This window comes from Mycetomoellerius zeteki, unplaced genomic scaffold (assembly GCF_001594055.1).
Source record: "Mycetomoellerius zeteki isolate Tzet28-1 unplaced genomic scaffold, Tzet1.0 scaffold473, whole genome shotgun sequence".
NCBI classification, from domain to species: Eukaryota; Metazoa; Arthropoda; class Insecta; order Hymenoptera; family Formicidae; genus Mycetomoellerius; species Mycetomoellerius zeteki.
In genome coordinates, this window is record NW_017257472.1 from 46,946 (window position 1) to 53,602 (window position 6,657).

The window sequence follows — 6,657 nt, forward strand, 5'->3', positions numbered from 1 at the left end:
GGGGGGTCGCCGGTGAACTTTAGCGACGACGACGAAGACGATTACTATGAATCGTCATTAACGAAGACGTGCTTCGATGGAGATATGGCTCTTGGCTTGGGGATGATACCAGCTGAGGAGTATTCCAGGCTATACGTTGAGTCGAATGGTCTCCTAAGATCGAAAGAACTTCTTGGGAAAGGAAAATCATTGAAAGGGAAAAGAGTCATACGACTACGCGGTGGGGGAAGAATAATTCCCCCCTCCTGGACCGAGCAGTCAGGGTCCCCCTACGACGCCCTCGCCGAGTCCTTCCAGGCGGAGCAGACCCGGCCTTAGGTTGTCCAAGGTGTCCTCCAAGTCCTCAGTGGAGTCCTCACAGCAGAAAACTAGAGACAATGAGAGCTCTGGCGATGGTGCGTCGGATGGAGCAGATTCCCGTTTGGAATCTGACACTTCCCAGTCACTTTTCTTGAAACCGGGAAGCGAAAGAGAGTCGGAAGCGGACTCACGAAGGAGCGTCTCCCGTAAAAAGTGGAAAGAGCCGAGACCGTGGTCATCTCGTCGGACGAGGAGACGCGAGACAGTCGGGATTCCGGGGAACCCCCGGATAAAATTGCCGGCATCGAGGAGTCGGATGGGGATAATTCCACCGAAGGCAGCGTACAGTCGAAGAGGATTGACCCGCTTATACCCTACTACGTCAGTCGTAGAGACGCAATGAAACAGGTCAACGAGGAGAAAGAAAAAGGATTGAGACTTGCCCGCGAGGAGTTGATCAGGAGTTTATCCTCCAGCCAGCTCCTGCAAAAGGCAAAGATAGATATAGACAAGCTAAAAGAGGAAGTTGAGGATCGCCCCCTCGACGACTTCATGCGGCGAGTCCAAACCAAAAGGCCCTGAGGATGGCATTTGCAGCGACTCTGGGATGCACCGAAGTCCTTCGCGACAGAGTGGAAAGATCGAAGGAGGACGCGAACTCTGAGGAAATCTGAAGAAAGAGTTCGAAGAATTCAAGATCTCGTCCGAAGAAAAGCTCGAGAAGGAACGACAAAGGACCCTAGAGGCTGCCGAACTTGCGGAGAAGTACTTCTTAGAATTGAAAGAGCTCCGCAAAGACAAGACCGGCCGCTGATGATAGCAGCGCTAAAAAGAACGAAGTGATAAGGACTGGAACAAGGTCCTCCACCAGGAGAGAAAAAACGGAAACCTCTTCCGAACAGACGCCAGTGGATATAGCGGTAGCGGATCAGGCAGAAGACGGGGATAAATGTATGTTACCCCCACAGAAGGAGTGGCCGCCGGCGGTAAGGCTCCAATACGGGGGAAGGTGCGTATACTTGAGGACCGACCGGCCATTGTGCACGAAATAAAGCTGGCCAGATCACTGGTGGCAAACCCTAAGGCAGGGGATACACGAAGAGCCCGCGAAGGGGTGACCCCCACGATCATCTCTGAAGACTCAGCCTCTCTGGCGAACCTGATCAGAGAGATCATCCGCAATGAGTTGGGTAAAGGAGAACTCTCCCATACAAGAACGTATCAGGATGACGGAACTAATCGGGAGAATAGTTCTACCGTAACTAAGTCCAAGACGATAAAGAACAAAGTAGCATAGGGACCCACGGGATCCATGGGAAAAGGGGAAGGGTTGACTGTCGAGACCACCCCTCCTCCCTGCTCCGCAGCCTGAGCAGAAAGGTCTCGCTACATGTGAGACCTTAACTCCTTCTCCACTGCGGGAGACCTGATCCCAGGTAATAGGGCGAAAAGAGAAGAGGAAGCTGAACGCCAAGACCCCTCGCACGGGTCCACCGGCGGGCCAGGCGTCCAAATCAACCACGGATCTGAAACGGCCGTCCGTCCAGAAATTGCAGAGACCACCTCGCACTGCAGCAGTGCAAAAACACTAGCACTGGTAAAGCGGGCTACGCGGAAGTGATGCGTTTAGCAAGAGATAGAATTGACGTTGATGAACTAGGGATTGGAGAAGTACGATCCAAAAGGGCCAGGACGGGAGCATTCCTCTTAGAAATACCTGGACCTGAAAACGCGGAAAAAGTGGATGCTTTAGCAAACAAACTAAGGACGGCGTTAGCTGATCAAGAGGGAGTCATTATATCAAGACCCCTCAAGACAGCGGAAATTCGCATCAGAGATTTAGAGGATTCTATATCAGAGGAGGAGATCGCTACCACTCTGGCCAAAGCAGGCGGCTGCGACTCCGGAGACTCAGGGTGGGCGCAATAAACAGGGCCCAAAATGGCTCCCTCCTGGACCAGATGTCCGCTGGCTGCAGTCAACAAACTGGCTAGAATCGGCCGAGTTAGAATAAGCTGGACGACAGTCAGGTTGGAGATCCTTCCAAACAGGACTCTTCAATATTATCGATGCATGAAGCGAGGCCATGTCCGCGCGGAGTGCTCCAGTGTGATGGATCGCAGCAGTAAGTGCTACAGATGCGGCGGGGAGGGACATGTGACGCGCGAGTGTAGCTCGCCGGCCCACTGTCCTGTCTGCGCAGAAGCGGGCGTCCGCGCCAATCATAGAGTAGGGGGCAAAGCCTGCAATCCGCCCGACAAAAGAAAGAGAGACAAGGGTAGGATGGCTCCAATATCAAAACGGAGGGCACTCGCCGGCCAATACGGAAATAACCATGGAAATCACGTGCGAGCCTCCGCTACCACAAAGGGAGAGGAGACCACCTCACACCCGGGCCGCTAAGGCAATCGCGGATGAGGTTCAATTGATGGAGGTGAACGGGGACTCCCTCGCGGCAGAGAAGGAGTCACACGAACTGCGACTAACACGAAATGAGCTCAGGGCCAGGGCTCACAGTAGGACTCCCGGAGGAGGCCAACTCCTAGGCCAACTGCAATGCCTAACAAGGTCTTACAGTGTAATTTAAATCACGCCCGCCAAGCGCAAGATCTGTTGTTGCAGGTCATGGCGAAGCGTGATGCGAGCATTGCGATAGTGACTGAACCTTATAGGGTTCCGCCAGATCACCCTCATTGGGCATCGGACAGACTCGGCCTGATGGCTATCACGTGGCGCCAAACGGAGTCCCCACTCCCATGCTCACCCCTTGAGATTGGAGAGGGATTCCTTGTTGTGAAATGGGGTGAAATGGTAGTAATCGGGACGTACATTTCACCCTCCTTCGACATCGCTCAGTTCGAGGATAGATTGGCGGACATTGAATGCTGCTACAACCGGTTTTACACAAAACCGACTGTAATAGCGGGAGATTTCAATGCGAAATCAAATCATTGGGGTCACGCAGCACAGACCTCATGGGCAGACACCTTGAGGACTGGGCGGCCGCGCTGGGCCTGTGCTGTATTAATATTGGTGGAGACAGCACCTGCGTATGACCGCAGGGTGAATCGATTGTCGATGTGACCTTCGCCAATCCATCAGCGGCGACCAGGATTCAAAACTGGAGGGTCCTCCCGCAGGAAACTTTTTCGGACCACCTCTACATAGAGTTCGAACTGGGCTGGACGCACGTACAGGTGGAAAAAAGAGCTGCCCCGCCACAGAGATGAAGGCTCAAGCAAATGAACAAGGACCTTATGAGGGCTGCCATCTACACGGGAACGTGGACAGACCTCCCGCCTATGGATGAATGGGACATGGAAAATGAAGCAGGTAAGCTTCAAAATCTGTTGGTATGAACATGCGACATCGCGATGCCTAGGGCCACCACACGTCCTCGTCGGGCGTGTGCCATGGTGGAACGATGAGCTAGAGAACCTTCTCGAAGACGCGACGCGCGCGAGACGAGCTCTCAAAAGGGCGCATAGAGCGAGGCGCGATCATGAAGAACTAGAGGCCAAGGTCTGCGAGCTTCGACAGGCAAGGAGAACTCTCCGCAATGCCATTGCTAAGGCCAAAGCCAAAGCGTGGGAAGACTTCGTGCTCACTCTCAACGAGAATCCATGGGGGAGACCTTATAAACTCGTACGTGACAAACTACGAAGATGGTCGCCCCCCCACTACGGAGTCTATGGAGACTCCGCTTTTGGAGGAAACTCTGGAGGTACTTTTCCCCTTGCCGGAGGAGAAACAGCCGACTGGAGGGAACCTCCTCTCCCTCAGAGTGGCTGGACGGCATGGCGGGAGGATTTTGAGGTTTCCACTGAGGAAATACTAATGGTCTCAAAGAGGTATGACAGCGCATAAGGCTGCACCGGGCCCAAGCGGGGTGCCTGCGCAAGCCTGGGACGTCGCGGTCCATACCATAGGTGGACGCATGAGAAATCTGTTCACAGAGTGCCTGAAGCGAGGTGAATTTCCATCGATTTGGAAGAAGGCGCACATGGTGCTGATTAAGAAGACCGGCAGATCGGATGACAGACCGGCCGCATATCGGCCCATATGTCTTCTCGATGACGAGGCAAAAATGTTCGAAAGAATAATTGCGAACAGAATTGTCGAGCATTTGGAGAAGAGAGGCCCAGACCTCCATGCCGAGCAATACGGGTTTCGGCGAGGAAGGAGCACCATTGACGCCATCCTATAGGTGCGACAGTTTACAGACGACGCGGTGCAGGAGGGTGACGTCGCGATCGGCATATCCCTAGATATCCGTAACGCGTTTAATGCCATCCCCTGGAACACGATTTGCAAGGCACTCTGGACGCACCGAGTGCCGTTCTATCTGCGAAGGGTAATACGATTGTACCTGAGCGATCGTACTCTCTCGTACCCGGTAAGGGATGGAGATACTGAAGTGAGAAGCGTCGAATAAAGGGTCCCGCAAGGATCCGTCCTTGGATCCCTGCTGTGGAACATAGGTTATGACTCAGTGCTGGATTAGGACGAGCTTCCCTCCGACTGCCGAACGGTGTGCTACGCTGATGACACGATTGTCTTGGCAGCGGGGGAGGACTGGGAGGAGGCCGTCCTCAAGGTCAACGAGGCCGTACGAGTTGTAATCCAGGAAATAACAAGCCTGGGACTCCAAGTGGCGTCGACAAAAACGGAGGCCATCGGTTTCCACGGCAGGGGTCGATTTCTTCAAAAAACGGAAGTCATAGTCGCTGATACGCGCTTGACAGTAGGGCCACACCTCAGATATCTAGGATTGATTATAGATAGCAGATGGAGATTCGTGGCGCACTTCTCCGCCACCGCAACGAGAATGGAGAGAGCCAGTTCGGAACTTTCCAGACTACTACCTAACCTCGGAGGACCCGGTGACAGAGTCAGAAGGCTGTTCACTACGGTCGTGAACTCCATAGCGCTATACGGCGCCCCTATATGGGCGGAACAAGCAAGGGAGAACCGTGCAATACTGGCCATATTACACAAGGCTCAACGAAAGATGGCGGGCAGAATAACCAAGTCCTACAGGACTACGTCCTTCGCGACGAACACCGCGTTAGCGGGTGTGCCCCCTATGGAATTACTAACGGGATGTACGCCGAGGTACATGAGGAGATCTCTGCATTCAGAGACACTCGTGGACACGCGACTGTGCCCCCACAGGTAATCGGGGTTGTCAAACATAGGGCTCGAATCAAAATGATGAACTGGTGGAAGGAATGGTTATCCTCCGCCGCCGGAAGTAACGAGATAACCCGCGCAATCCGACCGCACTTGGATAAATGGTCGGGTTTGAGGGTCGGTTTCTCCTTCCATGCGACGCAGGTGCTGAGTGGCCATGGCTATTTCGGCCGATACCTGCGCCGCATTGGCAAGGAGAATACCGAAAGATGTTGGCAATGCGGCGCCCCCTCTGATACCGCGCGGCACACGCTGAATGACTGCCCTGCGTGGAATCGCCAGAGGGAGGACCTGAAAAGTGCTATCGGTCAGGACCTGGCAATGCCAGCAATAGTGCGGGCGCTGTTGACCAAGGACGGTCGGCGCGCCTTTCTCTCCTTCTGCAGAACCGTTATGCTGCAGAAGGAGAGGGACAAACGTGCCAGAGAAAGGCACGTAAACGACGAGAGGGGAGCTGAGGACGAGAGAAGCTAGTCTCCTTACCCGCCCTCTCCACCCTTAATGCGGGTGTTAGCGCGTTGCTCCGCTTCACGGAGCGGCGCGCGGGCTGTCCGCAGCATGGCGGACACGACCACAAGCATGGCCGCCCGCGGTCTTACGCGGCGGTCACCCGAAGGGTCGTGAGGCGGCGAACGGGCGATTCGCCGCCTCCTTTCAGCGACCGAACGGGATGTATGGCAAGGGGAGGTGGCATCCCCCCTTGCCAATAATTACGGCTAGGTATGCGCAGCATGGCACATCTGGCGTTGGGTCAGGTCGATTGTACTGCAGCCGCGAAGAGCCCGACCTGACCCAAACATCGCCTGGGCATGAACGCTCGCAGTGATTTCAGTGGGTAAGTCTCCGTCGCTGGCTTCTAGTCCCACATAACCCTGCCCCTTCCCCGGGGGGCGGGGTATGCATGAGCATTTCCACTGCGATTAAAAAAAAAAAGGCTAGCACAACTCAAATATGTAATATCATTCACATCGAAGCATTATGAACTTGAATTTTGGACAAAAAATGCTTACGCGAGTGTTACATCCTGGTAGATCTCTCTCTCCTATAATATTATAAATATGTGTTATCTTAGGCTATTCCTAGTTAATGTTCATTTCATTTTCACTTTGGTATTTTATCTTTATTTCGAAACTTTACCTTTATTTCTTTATCATTGAATGGCAT

At 53.7% G+C, this 6,657-nt stretch overlaps 1 long non-coding RNA gene across 1 annotated transcript in view; it reads right to left on the reverse strand.

The window, feature by feature from the left end:
* Positions 1-6,657, reverse strand: part of LOC108727233 (uncharacterized) — a 20,192-nt gene that overhangs the window by 12,680 nt on the left and 855 nt on the right. Inside the window, exon 2 of the long non-coding RNA XR_001936839.1 lies at positions 6,232-6,233. This is a non-coding gene — a long non-coding RNA (uncharacterized lncRNA). The remainder of the gene's footprint in view (positions 1-6,231; positions 6,234-6,657) is intronic.